The 21599-nt window shown below is 38.1% G+C and overlaps 1 protein-coding gene, 1 non-coding gene and 1 pseudogene across 3 annotated transcripts in view; 1 reads left to right on the plus strand and 2 right to left on the minus strand.

Moving 5' to 3' along the window:
* The window catches only part of ITGBL1 (integrin subunit beta like 1), a 321497-nt gene that overhangs the window by 13386 nt on the left and 286512 nt on the right, over positions 1-21599 (minus strand). The gene's annotated exons all lie outside the window — the stretch shown is intronic.
* LOC111764117 (small nucleolar RNA SNORA61) lies at positions 646-767 on the plus strand. The gene has a single exon (XR_002796800.1). It is a non-coding gene; the product is annotated as a small nucleolar RNA SNORA61 (small nucleolar RNA).
* LOC139436576 (riboflavin kinase pseudogene) lies at positions 15440-20689 on the minus strand (annotated as a pseudogene).

A 21599-nucleotide genomic window follows, 5' to 3' on the forward strand; every position in this document is an offset into this window, starting at 1 on the left:
AATACTGACTTTTTCATATCTAGTCTAGAATTTGTGTGTCCCCCCTCCCCGACCGAGTTATGTGGTTATCAAGTAAATACACTGCTTAACTATGAATTCCTTAAGAATAGAAATCACTTATGATTCACTACAGTAGTCCTCAGACTGTCCAGCACAATGCCTTAGATGTTAATACATCCTCAAAAAACAATTGTAGGAAGTTATTAAAAAGTTTATAGGGAAGTGGACTTGGCCCAGTGGTTAGGGCGTCCGTCTACCACATGGGAGGTCCGTGGTTCAAACCCCGGGCCTCCTTGACCTGTGTGCAGCTGGCCCATGTGCAGTGCTGATGGGCACAAGGAGTGCCCTGCCATGCAGGGGTGTCCCCCGCATAGGGGAGCCGCATGCGCAAGGAGTGCGCCCCATAAGGAGAACCGCCCAGCGAGAAAGAAAGTCCAGTCTCCCCAGGAATGGTGCCGCACACACAGAGAGCTGATGCAGCAAGATGACGCAACAAAAAGAAACACAGATTCCCGTGCCACTGACAACAGAAGCGGACAAAAAAAAAGAACATGCAGCAAATGGATACAGAGAACAGACAACTGGGGTGGGGGGGGAGAAATAAATAAAAATAAATCTTTAAAAAAAAATAAAAAGTTTATAGATAGCCTCTGGTGCCCTTTCCCATGCAATCTGAACACTGGTCTGGATGGTCATAAAAGGAGGAAAAGGAACTCTGAAGCTGACCCCATAGTGCTTTGTAGAATGTTGGTTAACTTCAAACAGGTTCAAACAAGGTTGAATTCTCTTCAAATTCCCCCTCCCCTCTATGATGGGCATAATCTTAGGTTTTTTGGAAGGATGGAGAAAAGAGAATGTGAAGTTCTGGCCAGCTGGAAAAGAGCTATTCAAATGACTTAACTCTTTATTAGAGGTATCTTCCTTTTTTATGTCTGTGATACCTAGAAAGCCATCCTTATCTGATTATGGACCTAGAGTTGGGAGAAACCCTGGGAAGAAGCAGGCTAAAAGGTACCTGGCTGGTTATTAGGTGGAAATTGTGAAGGCAAGGAGAGTCCTTTGTTTTTTGTTGAGTGCTTATATCTCCTGTGTCTGACATATTGGTGACCAATAAAAGATTTACTTTATGGGGAAAAAAAAGTTAACAGAGGAATTATGGGAAGATGGCAACAAATTAACAGGCAGAGCTGAATGCTGACACAAAAACAATGAAGAAAGAGTCAAATGCTGTCCAAGGGACATGCTTTGGGGATCAGGAGATCAGGACAATGCTACACAACTCTTAGGAGGGGGCGGGACAGAGAGACAAAGAAGTCCAAATGACAACCGTGAATTACAAAATCCCCGCGGAGGTCAGGAAGGGCTCCTCTCCTCCACACCCAAGATATTAAGCTGGGGTAAAATGCCTTGCTCACTGCAGCCAAGTGAGAAGTCAACAGACATCTTCCTAGCTGTTTGCTGTTTCAATGGAAAGGAGAGGGGAGGTTGGGGGCTTTTCTTCAGTGAGTTTGGCTAGCAGAGCCTGCTTTGAATCTGATCTGGAGACTCAATACAGGAACTTAGGAAAGCAAAGACTAAAACACCTCTGTGGAAAGATGTGCTGATGAGCGCCATCTGCTGGCCAGTCTTAAAACGGCATGGACAAAAACTGTTCTTGCTCTCTGTATCCAACCCCTGGGAGAAGCAAGTCCCTGGCCAGATTTTGAAAACTTAAGCTGGACAATTTTAAAGACTGAGAATAAGTTGAACTAAATATCAAAGAAGAGCTGTGGAAAAAAAACAGTATGCAAGAGAGAGAAATTTGCAACCAGACTAAATTCACCAACATAGTCAGATGCCTAGACATCAGCAAAAAAGGAAACAGGAAGAGATGGCCCAGCTAAAAGAACAAACTGAATATCCTGAAGAGATACAGTATTTAATACAATCAGTGATAATCACGCAAATCTCCTAAATCACTTCAAGGAATTTAAAGAAAACCAAAGAAAATATGACTAAAGAAATAAAGGATATTAAGAAGACAGGGGGAAAGCATAAAGAACAATTTGAAACCCTACAAAGAAAGTAACAGAACTTATGGGAATGAAAGACATGATGGATGAGATGAAAAATACATTAGAGGTACATAAGAGCAGATTTGAATTGCTTGAAGACAGAATTAATGATTTTGAAGACAGAACATCTGAACTAGAAAAGACAGGAAACAGAAAAAGAAGAAAGTGGAAAAAATGGATCAGGGTCTCAAGGAATTGAATGAAAATGTGAAATGCACACACATTCATATTATTGATGTACCAAAAGGAGAAGAGAATGGAAAAGGGGCAGAGAGAATATTTGAGGAAATAATGACCAAAAGCTTCCCAACCCTTATGAAGGACATAAATATAAATATATAAAAAGGACAATGCACCCCAAACAGAATCAATTCAAATAGACCTAACCCAAGACACCTACTACTCAGTATTACAAATATCAGAGATAAAGAGAGGATTCTGAAAGCAGCAGGAGAAAAGCAAAGCATCACATACAAGGAAAACTCGATAAAATAAAGTGCCGACCTCTCATCAGAAACCATGGACCATACAAGTGATTGGATGTATTTAACTTACTGAAAGAGTAAAACTGCCAGCCAAGAATTCTGTATCTGGCAAAGCTGTCCTTCAAAATTGAGGATGAGTTCAAATTCTTTAAAAACAAAAACTGAGAGAATATATTACCAAAGACCAGATTTACAAGAGATACTAAAGGGAGTACAGTAGCCTGAAAGGGAAAAAACAAGGGCAAGAGATTTGGAGAAGAGTTGAGAAATGAAGATTTTTAAGAAGGGTAAAAAACAGGATAAGAAGATAGACAGTAGAATGATATGACAACAAAGAACCAAAGGAAAAAATGGATGAAGTAAGTAATGCCTTTACAGTAATAACATTGAATGTTAATGGATTGAACTCGCTAATCAAAAGTCACAGACTGATGGAATGGATTAAAAAAATATGCACTTTCTATATGCTTTTTTTTTTTTTTTTAACAAAAGAAACACCTCAGATGTAAGGACACAACCAGGTTAAAAGTGAAAGGTTGGAAAAAGATATTTCACACAAATAGTAACCAAAAAAAAAAAAAAAGCTGGAGTAGCAATACAAATATTGGACAAAATAGATTTTAATTGCAAAACTGTTATAAGGGATGAAGAAGGTCATTATATATTAATAAAAGGGGCAATTCACCAAGAAGAAATGACTATACTAAATATTTATCCACCTAACCTAAATGCTCAAGGCATACACCGGCAAAAGTGAAGGGAGAAATAGATGTTTCTACAGTAAGAGTTGGAGACTTCAATATACCAATCTCAGAATTGGATAGAACATCTGGACAGAGGATAAATAAACAGAGAGCTTGAATAATATGATAAATGAACTAGATTTACCAGACATCTATAGAGCATTGTACCCCAAAACAGCAGGGTATACTTTCTTTTCAAATGCTCATGGCTCCTTCTCCAGGATAAACCATATGATGGGTTACAAGGTAAGGCTCAATAAATTTAAAAAGACTGAAATTATACAAAACACTTTCTCTGATCATAATGGATTGAAGCTGGAAATCAATAATTGATGGAAAAAGGGAAAACTAACAGATATACAGAGATTAAACAACACACAAATAATCAGTGGATCAAAGAAGAAATTGCAAGAGAATTCAGCAAATACCTTGAGAAAAATGAAGATGAGAACACAACATATCAAAACCAATGGACACTGCAAAGGCAGTGCTGAGAGGGAAATTTATAGTCCTCAATGCTTACATTAAAAAAGAAGAGCTAAATTCAAGATCTAATAGCACACCTGGAGGAACTAGAAAAAGAACAGCAAACTAATCCCAAACCAAGCCAAAGGAAAGAAATAGTAAAAGATCAGAACAGAAATAAATGAAATTGAGGGGGAAAAAAAAAAAACAATAGAGAGAATCAACAAAACCAAAGATCTGTTCTTTGAGAAGATCAACAAAATCAACAAACCCTTAGCTAGGCTGACAAAGAAAAATAGAGAGAACACTCAAAGATAAAATCAGAAATGAGATGGGGGATATTACCACCGACCCCACAGAAACAGGAGAGATCATAAGAGGATACTATGAGCAACTGTATGCCAAAAAACTAGACAATGTAGATGAGATGGACAAATTCCTAGAAACTCACAAACCACCTACACAGATCCTAGAAGAAATAGAAGACCTCAACAAATCAAACACTAATGAAGAGATTGAAGCAGTCATCAAAAACCTTCCAAAGGGAAGCAGATGCGGCTCAAGCAATTGGGCTCCCATCTACCATATGAAGGAGCCTGGGTTCAGTTCCCAGGGCCTTCTGGTGAAAGTGAGCTGGCCTGCACAGCTCAGAGAGCTGGTGCAACAAGATCACGCAACTAAAAAGAGACTCAGAGGAGAGACAGTCAGAGAAACAACAAACCACGGAGCTAAGGTGGCTCAAGCAACTGAGTACCTCTCTCCCATGTTGGAAGGTCCCAGCATTGGTTCCCAGTGCTTCCTAAAGAAAAGACAAGAAGAGAAGACAAGCAGACACAGAAGAATGCACAGCAAATGGACAGAGAGCAGACAGCAAGTGCACATGGCAGGGGGAATACAGAAATCTTAAAAGAAATTTCAGCAAATATCTTGAGAAAAATGAAGATGAGAATACAACATCTTAAAATCTTAAAAAAAAAATAAGTATGAACTTCTTTAAAACAAACAAACAACAAAACTCACAAAGATTAAAAGCCTGGACCAGGTGAATTTTACCAAACATTCAAAGATAATCTTATATCAATCTTGCTCAAGTTCTTCAAAAAAATTGAAAAGGAAGGGATGTTACCAAATTCATTCTATGAAGCCAACATCACCCTAATACTAAAACCAGATAAAATACTACAAAAAAAAGAAAATTACAGATGAATATCTCTAATGAATATAGATGCAAACATTCTCAGCAAAATAATTGGAAACAGAATAAAAAAGCACATTAAAGAGTTATACACCACAATTAAGTGGGTTTTATCCCAGATATTCAAGAGTGGTTCGACACAAGAAAATCAGTTAGTGTAGTAATCCACATTGATAAATTGAAGAAGAAAAATCACGTGATCTTCTCAATTGATGCAGAAAAGGCATTTGACAAAATATAGCACCTTTTCTTGATTAAAACACTCCAAAAGATAGGAATAGAAGGACGCTTTCTCAATATGGTAAAGTGTGTATATGTAAAACCTATAGCTAGCATTGTACTCAATGGTGAAAGACTGAAAGTTTTCCCACTGAGATTGGGATGGGAACAAGACAAGGATGTCCATTGTCATCATTGTTATTCAATATTGTGCTACTTAGATAAAGAAATAAAAGGCACCCAAATAGGAAAGGAAGGAATAAAATTTTCACTATTCACTGACAGTAAGATCCTATATCTAAACTCTCCTAAACAATCCACAACAAAGCTACTAGAACTAATAGAGTAGTCTGGCAAAGTGATAGGATACAGGATTAATATGCAAAATCAATAGCATTTCTATATACTACTGTTGTGCAATTGAGGAGGAAAGCAGAAAAAAATTCCATTTATGATAACAACTAAACAATAAAATATTTAGGAATAAAATTACTGAGGACATAAGGATCTGTACTTGGAAAACTACAAAACATTGCTAAGAGAAACTGAAGAAGACTTAAATAAATGGGAGAATGTTCTGTGTTCATGGATTCAAAGACTAAATATCGTTAAGATGTCAATTCTACCCAAATTGATTTGCAGTTTCAATGCAATCACAATAAAAATCCCAACAGCCACTTTTGCAAAAGTGGAAAAACCAATTATCAAACTTATTTGGAAGTGTAAAGGGCCCTCAATAGCCAAAAAAATCTTAAAAAAGAACAAAGTTGGAGGACTCTCATTTCTGGATTTTAAAACATATTAGTGGGGAAGCAGATTTGGCCCAAAGGATAGGGCATCCAACTACCACATGGGAGGTCCAAGGTTAAAATCCAGGGCCTCCTGACCCATGTGATGAGCTGGCCCATGCACAATGCTGATGCTCACAAGGAGTACCATGCCATGCAGGGGTGTCCCCCGAGTAGGGGAGCCCCACATGCAAGGCGTGTGCCCCGGAAGGAGAGCCACCCAGCACAAAAAACTGCAGCCTGCCCAGGAATGGTGCTACACACACGGAGAGCTGGTGCAGTAAGATGACACAACAAAAATGACACAGATTCCAGGTTCCGCTGACAAGAATACAGGCGAACACAGAACACACAGCGAATGGACACAGAGAGTAGACAACTGGGGGAGGGTGGTACAGGGAAGGGGAGATAAATAAATATAAACAAACAAATGAATAAAATCTTAAAGAAAAAAAAATAAAACATATTACCTAGCTACAGTGGTAAAAATAGTATGGTACTGGCATAAAGACAGACATATTGACCAATGGAACCATATCAAGAATTAAGAAATAGACCCTCACATCTACAGTCAACTGATTTTTAACAAGGTGCTCAAGCCCTCCCAGATGGGCCAAAACAGTCTATTCAAAAAATGGTCCTGGCAGAATTGGACATCCATATCCAAAAGAAAGAAAGAACACTCCTATCTCACATCTCATACAACAACTAACTCAAAATGGATCTAAATATAAAAGAGACAACCATAAAACTCTTAGAAGAAAATGTAGGAAAACATCTTCAAGATCTTGTGGTAGGCAGTTGCTTTTTAAATCTTATACCCAAAGCATGAGCAACAAAAGAAAAACTAGATGAATGGAACTTCTCAAAATTATACACTTTTTCATTTCAAAGGACTTTGTCAGAAGGGTGAAAAGGCAGCCAACTCAATGGGAGAAAATATTTGACAATTGCATATCCAATAAGGGTTTAATATCTATGATATACAAAGAGATCACACAACTCAACAACAAAAAGACAAACTACCCAATTAAAAAATGGGTGGGCCCTGAGGGGAGGGGGAGAGGTGAATAGAATAGATGGAAGAGGGGGTAACTGGGGGGGCAATGGAAGTGTTCTGCATGACTGTGCAATGATGGATATAGGCCATGTTAAATTTCACCAAAAACATATAAAAGTGTATAGTCTAAAATGTAAACCATAATGTATGAAAAAATTTATAAAAGTGCACAGTCTAAAATGTAAACCATAATGCAAACCATAATGGAACCATGGTTAGTAGCTATTGTTTCAATATCTGTACATCAGTTGCAGCAAATGTAACATCCACATGTAAAAAGATCATTGCTGGGGACGGGGGAAAAGGGTTTGATCTTGGGTATATGGGAGTCTCCTATATATATGTGTGTGTGTGTTTGTGTGTGTGTGTTACTTTACTGTGACCTAAAACTTTTTTGAAGACATGATTAAAGTTTAAAAAAGGATGTAAACACTGAGGAAGAAATGGACGAGATTGCCTTGCCATTGTACATAAAGGGCAACACATATTACAGTTATGAAAGGCAAAATGTCAGAAACATTTTTAATGATATTTTTCATTTTTTAAACATCCCTTCTAAATTATCATGTGTTCTATTTCTAATCTTTAAACCTATCATTACTATTTCATTTTCCTATTAAGTGAATTTGGCAACATACTAGGCTTCATTTTTGAAGAAGTTTTGGATCACAGAGGGGTTCAACTTTGGCAGGGGAGGAGCACTGATGTGGGATATCATTGATGGGGGATGCATGGGAGAGAGTGAGTTCTCCAGGGCATGCATATAGGGTATATAGATATGTTTGGATGTTTGTTGGGTATTGACAAAGTGGGTAGAGTTTCACATGACAACTGAGGGAATACTGAGTTCCCATTCTGGAGAACTCTGTCGCATTCCCCAATGGAGCAGCAACAGTCTCCCAAGTGCAAGGGCAAAGACCAGTGAAGGATGGTCCAATGAGGGTCCTTGATACTGATGACTATGCTTATAAGCCTGTGTGCTTGCAATTCTAACTAGGCCTAGAGCTGCAGGGTGCCTAAGAGTTACCTCCTGAGAGCCTCCATGTTGCTCATATGTGACCACTCTCTAAGCCAAACTCAGCATTTAAATGCATTACGTTCCCCCAGCATGGGACATGACTCTTGGGATGAGCCTCCCTGGTGCCAAGGGATTTCTACAAAGCACCAGCTGCTGATGCAATTAGAAAAAGACCTTGAATAAAAGGGAGAAATGGCAAAGACAAATGAGCTTATATGGCTAAGAGACTTCAAAATGAGTAGGGAGGTCATCAGAAGGATCTCACTTAGGCACATCTCAGCAGGATCTCAGAGACAGCCAAAGTAGATATAACCCCAGGTACTGGTGCTCCTGAGGGCTATGGAGACACACAGGTCCTACAGTCATGGCAGATGGCTCTGGAGTTCAGTGCCTTGCCAGTGGGCCCAATTTTGGAATTTGGGAATTTGTGCTCCTGAGTGTGATGGAGTTGGACTTAGATGTGACCTCTCTATACATCTTTTCCTCTTAAGATTTATTTTTAATTTATTTCTCTTCCCTCCCCCCCCCCCCCAGTTGTCTGCTTTCTGTGTCCATTTGCTGTGTGTTCTTCTGTGTCTGCTTGTATTTTTGTCAGTGGCACCTGGAATCTGTGTCTCTTTTTTTTGTGTCATCTTGCTGCGTCAGCTCTCTGTGTGTGCAGTGCCATTCCTGGGCAGGCTGCACTTTTTTCGTGCTGGGTGGCTCTCCTTACAGGGCTTACTCCTTGAGTGTGGGGCTTCCCTACATGGAGGACTTCACTGTGCATGGGCCAGCTCACCACACAGGTCAGGAGGCCCTGGGTTTGAACCTTGGACCTCCCATGTGGTAGGTGGATGCCCTATCCATTGGGCCCTACATGTCTCTTCTGTCACTTTTTCTATATCTGTGGTTGGTGCTGGGGTTGGTGGATACTCAGGAGACTTGAATCTCTGGACTGTTCATGTGCCAGCTGGGCCCTGAGCCTCAGCAGAGTTGCAACACCTACTCTCCGGTTGGTTGGACTTACCCAGGTCAGATAACAGGGAGGTGAGGATGGTCAACCACCACACCAGGGAACTGAGAGAGTATACAACTACAAGCAGGAAAATCCCATCCTTCAGCCATGTGGGATCTAAGCCCCTCTTGATTTAGAGGTGGCATGGGCATCGCGATTCCAGGATCCTCAGGATGGAGGAATAAAATATGGATTAGAGTGGACTTACTGTTATTTCACTATAGAATTATTGTGACTCTAGCAATGGAAGAAACTGTGTCACTGATGTGGAGACAGTGGCCATGGAAGTTGCTGAGGGCAGGGGGAGGGAAGAAGAGGTGGGATATGGGGGTGTTTTCGGGACTTGGAGTTGTCCTGAATGATATTGCAGGGACAGATGCAGGACATTATATATCCTGCCATAACCCACTGACTGGACTGGGAGAGAGTGTAAACTACAATGTAAACTATAATCCATGCTGTGTAACAGTGCTCCAAAATGTATTCACCAAATGCAATGAACATGCCACACTAATGAAAGAAGTTGTTGATGTGGGAGGAGTGCAGGAGGGAGTGGGATATATGGGAACTTCTTATATTCTTTAAAGTAACATTTTGTGTGATCTATGTATCTTAAAAAAAATAAAAGATTAAAAAAAAATGGGCAGAAGACTTGACAATAGTCCAAAGAAGAAATACAAATGGTGAAACAACACATGAAAACATGCTCAACATCACAAGCGATTAGGGAACTGCAAATCAAAACTACAAAGAGATATCATTTTATACCTATTAGACTGTGGAAAGCTAAAGCTATTAAAAAGTAAGAAAACTGTAAATGTTGGAGAAAATGTGGAGAGATAAGAATGCTTATGCATTGTTGTTAGGAATGTAGAATGGTTCAGTTACTGTGGAGGGTGTTCGGCTGTTCTAAGGAAGTTGTATATAGACTTGCCATGTGACTCAGCAATACTAAGTACATACCCAGAAGACCTAAGAGCAGAGACTCAAACAGAATTCTGCACACTGATGTTCACAGCAGCATTAGTCACTATTGCCAAAATTTGGAAACATGTGAGGTATCCATCAACCAATGAATGGATAAACAAATTGTGGTGTATATACATGATGGAATATTAAGCAGCAGTAAGAAGAAATAAAGTCATGAAGCATAGGACAACATGGATGAACCTGAAGGACATTAGATTGAGTGAAACAAGCCAGACACTAAAGGACAAATACTGTATGATTGTGCTATTATGAACTAAATATACTGTGTATAAAATCATGGAGTTAAAAATTAGAATATAGGTCACCAGAAAATAGAAGGAGGGTAGAGAATGGAAAGCTGAGGGTTAATCTGTGCAGAATCATTTTAAAAAATAGGTTGTTTGTAAATCTTTGGAAATGAATAGAAATGGTTAAAGCATATCATTATGTTTGTATCTAGCAGTACTATTGCATGGGGATGATAGTGGTTGAAAAGAAAATCTAAGACTGCTTATTTTACTAAAAGGAAAGCTAAAAACATGGGACTGTATAAGATAATAAAACCCCATGTAAAACACTAATATGGGTGGTATTGCATATATAAGACTGTTTCCACAAAATAGAAATATAAATATACTAGAATGAAGGAAAGAGAATAATAGCTATATATACCAGGTGAGGCAAAGAGAGATTGATAGATGATGAGTTTTATTTGTTTGGTTTTTGTTTATTATTATTGGAATAATGAAAGTGCTCTGGGAGTGACTGGGATGACGAATGCACAAACGTGATTATACTGAATACTATTGATTATACTCTTCTGATGGATTTATGCTTTATTAATTTGTATAAATAAAATTGAAAAAAATGCTTAAGAAAAAATATGAATGTACAAAATAAATCAGAGAAATGGAAATGAAATAACAGCTATGTATGGCAGGGGAAGCTTAGAGAGATTGAGAAGTGAATATTAAGACATATAGTTTTTTTTATTAGTAGTATAAATATTAGAATAATGAATATACTTTAATAATGATTGAATGGATGAATGCACAACTATGTGATTATACCTAATATCATTAATTATATACTTTGAACTGATTGTATGCTGTATTAATATGTATTAATAAAATTGATTAAAATAAATAAACTGTAGATTGAGGTTATTTTTAAGAAATTCTATTTATGGAATTAGATTAGGGAAAAAAAGAATGCAGAACACATTTACAAGTCATCTGGCTAATGTACTGTTGCCCAAGTGTGATAGACAGTTTTGAATGACTCTGTTTTATTTATATTTTCTGTAGATAGGGTGAAGTTAGAGAATAAGTGCTTCCTACGAGCTTTCTACTCAATTAATAGCTATTAAATGGGCTATATCTTGAATTCCTCTAATAAAGTGAAAGCCCACTTAAAGTGCAGATCTCCTTAAGGAGTTCAATAAAAGGTAAGCCACTTTTGGAGGTACAAAGTTCATAAAGAGAAAAATTCGAGGGAGTATCTAGTACCAGTTGCATTTAGCTGCAGACTTTCACATGTTCATGTTTCTTACTGGTCCTGGGTTATTAAGAATTGTGATCCAGTTGACATAATTGAAATTAAAGAAAAGTAAGTGGAATCATTTAACCTCTATGCAGAGAAAGGAATGTTGCCTTTGACTTATGGTAGTTTGGAGCTGTATGCACCCAAAAAAATAAGGTCTTAAAGGCAATCCATTCCACTCGGTGTGAACCCATTGTAAGTCATGTAGAGGACCTTTTTTTTTTTTAAGATTTATTTATATATTTATTTATTTCTCTCCCCATCCCTCCTCCCCCAGTTGTCTGCTCTCTGTGTCCATTCACTGTGTGTTCTGTGGGAATCTGTATCTCTTCTTGTTGCGTCATCTTGCTGTGTCAGCTCTCTGTGTGCGGCACCATTCTTGGGCAGGCTGCACCTTCTTTCGCAGCTGGGCGGCTCTCCTCACGGGGCACACACCTTTCGCGTGGCAGGGCACTCCTTGCGCACATCAGCACTGCACATGGGCCAGCTCCACACGGGGTTTGAACCGCGGATCTCCCATGTGGTAGATGGACGCCCTAACCATTGGGCCAAGTCCACTTCCCTGTAGAGGGCCTTTTGATGAGGTTACTCCATTAAGTGTGTGGCCCAGCTCAACCAGGATGGTTCTTAATCCTATTACTGGAATCTTTGATAAGTGGAATAAAATTCAGATGGAAAAAAGCCATAGTGGGAGCAGCCAGAAGCTGAACATCAACAGAACCCAGAAGAGAAGGAATAGACCAGGAGACACCACCGTATATCTTGCTATGTGACAAGGTAAGGACCAAGGATCATCTGCAGCCAGCCCCAGAATGCCCCACTCTTCAGAGAGACAGCATTGCCTTGATGATGCCTTGATCTGGACTTTTTCCATCTCGAAATCGTGAGCCATTAAATTCTCATTGTTAAAGGCAGCCCCTATTAAGGTATTTGTTTGAGTAGGCAAGGAAACTAAAACGAATATCACTGAAAAAAAACTGGCTCCTCAACTGTAAGTAATTTAATATAAAATTTGCATGCAAGGAAAAATGAGATTGTTTTTCATTTATTAGCTCATTTATCACAAACTTCCATAAAATTAAGTTGGCATGTAGCCCAGACTATTACCAAAATGCATTGATATTTTCTTTTTTATTTACTTCTCTCCCCTCCCTCCTCTACTCCCCCAGTTGTCTGTTCTCTGTGTCCATTCGCTGCGTGTTCTTCTTTGTCCACTTCTGTTGTTGTCAGCAGCACGGGAATCTGGGTCTCTTTTTGTTGTGTCATGTTGTTGTGTCAGCTCTCCGTGTGTGCGGTGCCATACATGGGCAGGTTGCACTTTCTTTCATGCTGGGCGGCTCTCCTTAAGGGGCGCACTCCTCGTGCGTGGGCTCCCCTACGTGGGGGACACCCTTGCGGGGCACGGCACTCCTTGTGCGCCTCAGCCCTGCATGTGGGCCAGCTCCACACGGGTCAAGGAGGCCCGGGGTTTGAACTAGGGACCTCCCATGTGGTAGGCGGACATCCTATCCCTTGGGCCAAGTTTGCTTCCTGATATTATTATAGATGTTTTGGTTTGCCATTTCTATGACTTCTCTTTACATATATCAATAATAAAAAAAACCCTTTCCATTCTTTATAAACTCTAACAATTTAGTCACCCATTGAAGAGGTGTTTATTATATACCTTTTATCTGTCAGGCATTATGCTAGCAGCTGGGAATATAATAGTGAATGAAATTAGCATTGACCCTACCCTTACAAAACTTACACTCTAGGGACGGATAAATAACAAGAAGAAAACACATGCACTTGAACTATGGAAGAATAAAGAGTTAACTAGAGTAGTCAGGAAACGGCTTCACGGTACCCAACAGATGAGAAGATAGCCAGTGTTCCAGTAATAGAGCTCTAGAACAGCTCATGCAAAGTCCTTGAGACAGAAAAGAGCTTGGCATGTTGCAGACACTGAGCGAAGGCTAGTGCATTTGAAGCACAGTGAGTAAGAAGTAGAATACCATAAAGTTGGAGGGCTGTCAGAGGCCAGAACACAGTCAGCTCTTTTTGGTAAGGGGTGTAAATTTTATTCCAAGAGGAATGGGAAATGACAATTTAAGCAAGAGAGTGATATGATAAAATTTACTATTTACAAATTTACTTTGGCACCTGGGTAGGAATTAATTAAGGTGTGTTGGGGGAAAATGAATAAGGGGGAAAGTGAAAGTGCAATATTCCACATATAGGGTGATAGTTGTTGGAGTAGGGGGTGGCCTTGGAGATGGAGCGAAGTGGATGAAGACATATTTTGGAAATGGAGCCTATGGGATTTGTTGATGGATTGGATGTTGCAGGTGAAGGAAAGAAACAAATTGAGGATTAGATTTCTGACTAGAGAAACAATGTGAATAGCAATTCTCTTTAATTAGATTTGGAAGCTGGGATCTGAGAGATTGAGGCAGAAAATCAACTGTTTTGAACCTCTTTCATTTGAGATACTGTTAAGTCAAATAAGTAGAGAGATGAAGCCAGCAGTTGAACTTAGCCTGGTTCTCAGAGGACAGATTAGGGCTGGGCTTATAAATGTTGGAGTTTCCAAAAGTAGATGACATTTAAAACTCTGGAACTGGATGAGCCTACCTAGGGAGAAAGTGTAGGGCTAAAAATAAGCATTTAGGGCTATTTAGAGGAGGAGGAGAAAGATAAGCAGGACCAACCAGTAATGAAGTAAGAAAAGAAGAATAGGGAAGAGGACTTGGCCCAGTGGTTAGGGCGTCCATCTACCACATGAGAGGACCATGGTTCAAATTCTGGGCCTCCTTGACCCATGTGGAGCTGGCCCACGTGCAGTGCTGATGCACACAAACAGTGCCCTGCCATGCAGGGGTGTCCCCCACATAGGGGAGCCCCACACTCAAGGAGTGCACCCCATAAGTAGAGCTGCCCAGCACAAAAGAAGGTTCAGCCTGCCCAGGAATGGTGCCGCACACACGGAGAGCTGACACAACAAGATGACACAACAAAAAGAAACACAGATTCCCATGCCGCTGACAACGACAGAAGCGGACAAAGAAGAACATGCAGCAAATAGACACAGAGAACAGACAACTGGGATGGGGGGAGGGCAGAGAAATAAATAAATAAATCTTAAAAAAAGAAAAGAAAATAAGAAGAGTATGTTGTCTCATAAGATGAGAAAGGAAATTATTCTGTAAAGGAGATCTACTGAGTGGAAGCTTTCTATTAATAAAAGTTAGAGTAAAAAACTATTAATCATAAGGATGGTTTTAGTAAGCTTTTGTGTGATTAACACTACTGTGTTGTGACTTAGGCCTAAGAGTGGAATACCAAGTAGTAGAACTGTTGAACGACCAACAATCTCTACCATTTGATGAGAACTTTTCTGCTTGCTTTTGGAATTGGTAGCAATAACTCACCCTTATATAATGTACACAATAGAAACTTCTACAATGAATCTATAGAGAGAATCAGTTTAATGAACCATCTCAAAAAATGCTAAATCTGTCTTCACAATCTTCCCAAGTCTTCACACATTTGAGTAATTTTCCAGTTATACCAGCAAAAAATGCTAAATATGTCTTTACAATCTTCCCAAGTCTGCAAACGTTTGAGAAATTTTCCAGGTATCTCTCCCAGACACTTACTTTCTTGTCTCTTTTACCACTTCAGTGTTTTTCTTCTCATTCCCTTCCTCCACACACCAGCATAATTACCAAGAGTGCTCTGGTCCAATACAGTAGTCACTAGGCACATGATTATTTGATTTTAAATATATTAAAATTAAATAAAATTTAAAATTCAGTTTCTCAGTCACACTAGCCACATTTCAAGTGCTCGATAGCTAAATGTGGTCAGTGGCTACTGTGTTGAATACTGTAGATAGAGAACACTCCCATCATCTCAGAAAGCTCTATTGGACATGTAAAATTGCTGTGGTGACCTTTTTCAGGGAGCAGGTGTAGCTCAGTGGTTGAGCACCTGCTTCACACGTACGAGGGTCAATGCCCAATACTTCAAAAAAGAAAAAAAAAAAGTGACCACTTTTATAAATTCATTAGCCCTGAGACAAATTTCCTTTAAACATTTCAGTGATGGTTCTCTATTAGTAAACTGATCCATGAATGGATACCAACTGAATCATACTACATATCACCTATTCTACATCCTTTCCCCTTCCTACTTAGTAACAGAACCTTCTTTTTTTTTTAATATGGTCTAATGTGATAATACCCATCGGAAAAATGTTTTGATTTCCCAGACTCCTTTTGATCTATAGATGCCAAAATGACATAGCTCTAACAAAGGAGATGGAAGAGAAAGTCCCCTGTGTGAGATTTTCAGAAAAGCTATTATTTTCTTAAGGAAATGGGACAAATCAGCTAGCATGTATCCTTTTCCCCTTCTTCTTCCCTGGAAGATGGACACAATTAGAGGTTTTCTATGAGCCTGACTGATACGATTCAATTGTGTCCCCCACAAAGACATGTTCCTAAACCTCAGGTCTTTGAATATGAATTCATTTGTAAATAAGATCTTCAAAGAGCCCGTTTGTTAAGATAAGTCCAAACTGAATCAGAGTGGGTCTGATTGGGCTAATGTGACTGCAGTCCTTATAAACAGAGGAAATTTGTACACAGTACTAGGAGACAGGCAGAGAGAGAGATGTCCATGAGATGGACAGAGAGTGGTTAAGGATTGCTGGCGAGCTACCCCCAGAACATGATAGATTCAGAGAAAGCATGGCCTGCCAACCCTTGATTTTAGATTTCTAGCCATCAAAATTGTGAGAAAATAAATTCCTGTTGTTTAAGCCAACTAGTCTATGGTAGTTTGTTACAATAGCCCTGGCAAACCAAGATAATATGGCAAGTCTCACAATAAGAACAGGACAGAATGAAAGGAAGAAGGAGTTGGAACATTGCTGGCACTCAGGCAGGCACCTCACTGTCTATCCCTGGAGTGGCAACCTGCAGACTTCTTATTATTGAAGTGCCAATTATCTTCAGCCAAATATAGTCAGGAAAGAAGTTTGTGATTTTAAAAGGTAGTTTGGAAACAACCCTGCCTCTATTGTCCCTCTAAAAAAGAGTAGGCCTCAATGAGTGGTCTGGAACCTCATTAGAAATCCAGTGGTATCTGACAGTCACTGAATTCATACTCTCAGGCTGTATGATTTACTTCAGATTGCAACTATGAATTAACTCCCTGAAGACCTGTGTACTGCCTGTGTAATTAAGAGGTGTCTCTTCATTATCCCTTCTTGTTTCTTAAATTGGACTCATGGGTAGCTACTCTAGGAGCATAAAAGAAAGAAGAAAAACAATAAGAAATCAGTTTCTTATTCTCATCTTCAGTATAGGGGGTACAAGAAGAATGTTTCTGATTAAGCTTATATAAGGCTCAAACAACTAAACAGACATGGGCCAAAATATAAATATATTTTCTATATAAAATCTTAAAGTTATATAACACTAAAATGAATTGATCTTAGGGATTGTTATTCTAGATAAAGAGTATAGTTACGAAATGTGAGTGATTTGATAAGAAATCCAGGTATTTAGAGGTCACATAAATTTTTCATTGTTAACAGGACTATTTTGAGAAGGTATACATATGGTCTATAACTACTGAACATAACTCACAAATAAGTTAATTAAATGAAGAATGGTCTTGCTTCATACTGATTTGCTTTTGACACTCATTTTCATGACTCTCATTATCAAGTTGTAATTTTGGTGTAATCAAAACTGAGTTGCTTAAAATTATGTAATTAGTTACATTCACCTTCAGCTACAATTGCTAATTTTTCCTGACCTACCAAAATTGGTTTAATTATCTTTAGTTTTTATTGTTAGGAAGGTGGATAAACACCATTGGCATTGGTTCATGGGTGGTTTAGTTTTACTGATTTGCCTGCTTGTTAAAATTTTCAGAGTGTCCCACGCTAAAGTTTGGGACTGTATTTAGCTTTCAGACCAAATGATGGGTATGCAGGTTTCCTGTCCATTCTTCCAGGTAAAAGGGCATAGAAACTATGGCTCAGTATCTGGTGGAGAACTAGAAAATTATCTAATCAGTGATTCTCAATTTAGTTCTCTAAAGCCACACCAGAGGTATGATATTCATAAGCTCCACACACTCATATTAGTTAGATGAGTCTACCACTAGCTGCCGTATGATGGTGAGACTAAAATTTAAAGCAAACTAACCACAATTCCTTTCCCTAGGTGCAATTCTCCAATTTTGCTCCATCTTTCCAAACATTTGAAAAGGAGGGAACTTCTCAAATCATTCCATAAGGTCAATATCACCCTCATACCAAAACCAGATAAAGATATAAGAAAAAAAACTACAGAACAATATCCTTCATGAATATAGATGCTGAAATTCTCAACAAAATACTAGTAAGCTGAATCCAAGGGCATATGAAAAGAATAATACACCATGATCAAGTGGAATTTATCCCTGGTATGTAAGGTTGGTTCAACATAAGAAAATCAATTAATGTGATACATCACATTATTGTTTCAATTGATACAGGAAAGGCAATTGACAAAATCCAGCACCCTTTCTTGATAAAAATACTTACATCCTAGAAACAGGAAGGAAATGGCCTCAACATGATAAAGGGCCTATTTCAAAAGCCCACTGATAACATCCCACTTAGTGGCAAAAGACTGAATGCTTTCCCTCTAAGATCAGGAACAAGAAAAGGATGCCCATTGCCACCACTGTTATTCAACATTGTACTGGAATTTCTTGCCAGAGCAATTGGGCAAGAAAAAGAAATAAGAGGTATCCAAATTGGAAAAGAAAAAGTAAAACTTCCTTATTTGCAGATGTCCTGATCTAATATACAGAAAATCCTGAAAAATCCACAACTAAGCTCAGAGTTAATAAATTAATTCAGCAAAATGGCAGGTTACAAGATCAATATCCCAAATCAATAGTTTCTATACATAAGCAATTAAAAAAAGAAATTAAGAAAAAAATTCCATTCATATGAGCAACTAAAATAATCATATATCTAGGAATAAATCTAACCAAGGATTTACCAAGTATGTATGTAGAAAATTTCAAAACATTACTAAAAGAAATCAAAGAAAACCTAATAAGTGAAAGGAGAGTCTATATTCATGGATTGGAAGACTAAATATTGCTATGATGGCAATCCTACCCAAAGCAATTTATAGATTCAATACAATCCCAATTAAAATTCTAACAACCTTCTTTGCAGAAATGGAAAAGCCAATCATCAAATTTATGTGGAAATGTAAGCGGGCTCAAATAGCTAAAGCCATCTTGACAGAGAATGAAGTTGGAGGACTTACACTTCCCAATCTTAAATCTTAGTACGAGGCTAATAGTAATTAAAACAGCATGGTCCTGGCACAAGGACAGACATTTAGACCAATGGAATCAAATTGAAAGCTGAGAAATCAACTACCACATTTATGGACAACTGATTTTTTTTTTAACTAGAAATTAATTATTTATGTTTTTCCCCCAACTACAGGCACTCTTTAGACTGGCATTAAACATACACAACTACAGAGTTTAGATTTTCTCAGGAACATAATTACATGAAAAATAAATAACTTTCTAGCACTTTCATAATTTAATTGGCTCCTAAATATTTTTAGGGGAGGGGAATCCCAAGCGTTTTGTGTTCTTTAAGAAACTGGAATATATAAATGAGGTGCTTTGTGTTCATTTAAATCTTGAAGAAGCCTAAAGAAGTTTTTTCCCCCTAAAATTCCAATGCAGGTATGCATGATAATCACTGTTTATATAGTAAAAGGAAGAATGGTAAAGACAGATTCTATCTCCTGTAAGTGCACTGCTTATAAGCTATTCTAAATGGAAAAATTAAAAATTAAATTTAACAATGACAATCATTTAAAGGAAAAAAGAACCACTCAAGAAAATTGTTGAAGGACAAGAATATCTCCTTTGTAAAAGGAGAAAAGTGTTATCCAATGCAAAATGAGAACTACTCACTTTTTATTTGAAAAATTCTCTTTTTTCTTAGTCTTAAAACACAAACAAAAAATGGTAGGAAGAGGGATTAAAGGTCATTTAGAATTAAGGCAGGTCTATTAAAAAGTGGAACAGAGTTCAATGATTTCACCTCATAAAAGGAGTGAAATGAAATTTCACAAGTCTTCACGTCTATGATAAAATATATTAATGCAAAAAATAATGCACAATTATTAAAAATAATACAAAGTCAGATATTTCCTCTTAGGTTTATAATAAACTACCAAATTTCTGTTTAATGCATGTACTTCTACAAGTCTTCTCTGTTTAGCAGCCCATGCTATACAAGTACATACATATAATATTTTGCCATGAAAATCATACATCTCATCTCAAATTAGTGATATGCCTTTTATACATTTTAGTTTCATCATAAGAAATTTAAGGCCTTTCTAGTGGTATGTTTTAGAAAATTTTAGAAGAGTTTTTCATCAAAATATTACATCACAAGGAATCCTGATTTTTAAATGAATCTCCTTAAAACTGTGGCATGATGGGTTTGATTTAGCTGTTGAAGCATAATATAGTAATTATGATGTGCTGTTTAAACTATAGGAAAAGAAATGATTTAAAAAATACAGCCAACACGAGACTATAGTTATAGGTAGCGAAGTACTAGAAAAAGAGAATGAATAAATAAGATGATTTTTTTCATTGTGACCATTCATTATTTTGCTTTTAGGAACCTGGAAGAAATTATCTTCTTTGAGTTTCAAATGTTCTGGTAATTCTAGTCCTTTCTTAACTTCAACAATATATCCCTGAATTGCTGAAATAAGTGACTTTAAAGAATTGAAATTCTTTTCTGGTCTGAGGTAGCCAATGATGGCCACATTAAGGATTTTCCCACAGAAGTCCTCTTTGAAGGTATGCATAATGTGAATTTCCATGAGCCTTTTTATATTCTCATAGTATGCATTCCATCCTATGCTCACCACAATGTTATGAACATATCCACTTCTCACACTGGCCCAACCATAATAAATGCCACTGGATATATCAGTTAGAAGATTATATACTACTTGTTCAGGAAAGTTAACAGCAGGGATGTCCACCTGCTTGGAACTGCAACTGAAGCTCCATACCACCTGGTCAGGCAGAAGTAGGGCAGGTGCCTCATGATGTCAAGTCTGTGTGTCCAGTGGGATTGCTATCTAGGTCATTCCCAGACACACCCGGATCAGCCAAGGGGACATGGGCAGGAGTTCATCTGATTGGCCAGGTGCACAAGTGGCCAGGTGTCTCCAAAAATATGCTACTCCAACTGATTTTTGACAAAGGGGAAAAGACCACTCAATTGGGAAAGGAGTTTCTTCAACAAATGATGCATGGAAAACTAGATTTCCATTTGCAAAAAAGGAAGGAAGAAAGAAAGTGGATCCCTACCTCACACCTTATGCAAAAATTAACTCAAACTGGATCACAGACCTAAATTTAAGTGCTAGAACTATCAAAGTCCTAGAAGAAATGTAGGAAAGCATTCTTCAGGGCCTCGTGTTAGGTAATGTTTCTTAGACTTTATACCCAAAGTACAAGCAACAAAAGAAAAAAAAAATAGACCAATGGGTCCTCATCAAAGTAAAAAATAAATGTGCCTCAAAGGACTCTATCATGAAAGTAAAAAGGTAACCTACACAAAGGGAGAAAATATTTGGAATCCACATACCCAATACAGGTTTAATATCCAGAGTATATAAAGAAATTCTTCAACTTAACATAAAGAAGACAAACAACCCAAATAAAAAATGGGTGAAAGACTTAAACAAACATGCCTCCAAAGAAGATATATAAATGGCCTAAAAGCACATGAAAAGATGTTCAACATCATTAGTCATCAGGAAAACACAAATCAAAACTACAATGAGATATCATTGTACACCCATTAGAATGGTGGCTATTAAAACATACTGAAAATAACACGTTTGAAGAGGATGAGAAGAAATAAGAACACTCATTGCTGGTGACAAAGCAAAATGGTGCAGCTGGTGCGGAAGTCAGTTTGGTGAGTCCTCAGAAAGAGAAGTATAGAA

The sequence above is a fragment of the Dasypus novemcinctus genome, chromosome 15 (assembly GCF_030445035.2).
Source record: "Dasypus novemcinctus isolate mDasNov1 chromosome 15, mDasNov1.1.hap2, whole genome shotgun sequence".
NCBI classification, from domain to species: Eukaryota; Metazoa; Chordata; class Mammalia; order Cingulata; family Dasypodidae; genus Dasypus; species Dasypus novemcinctus.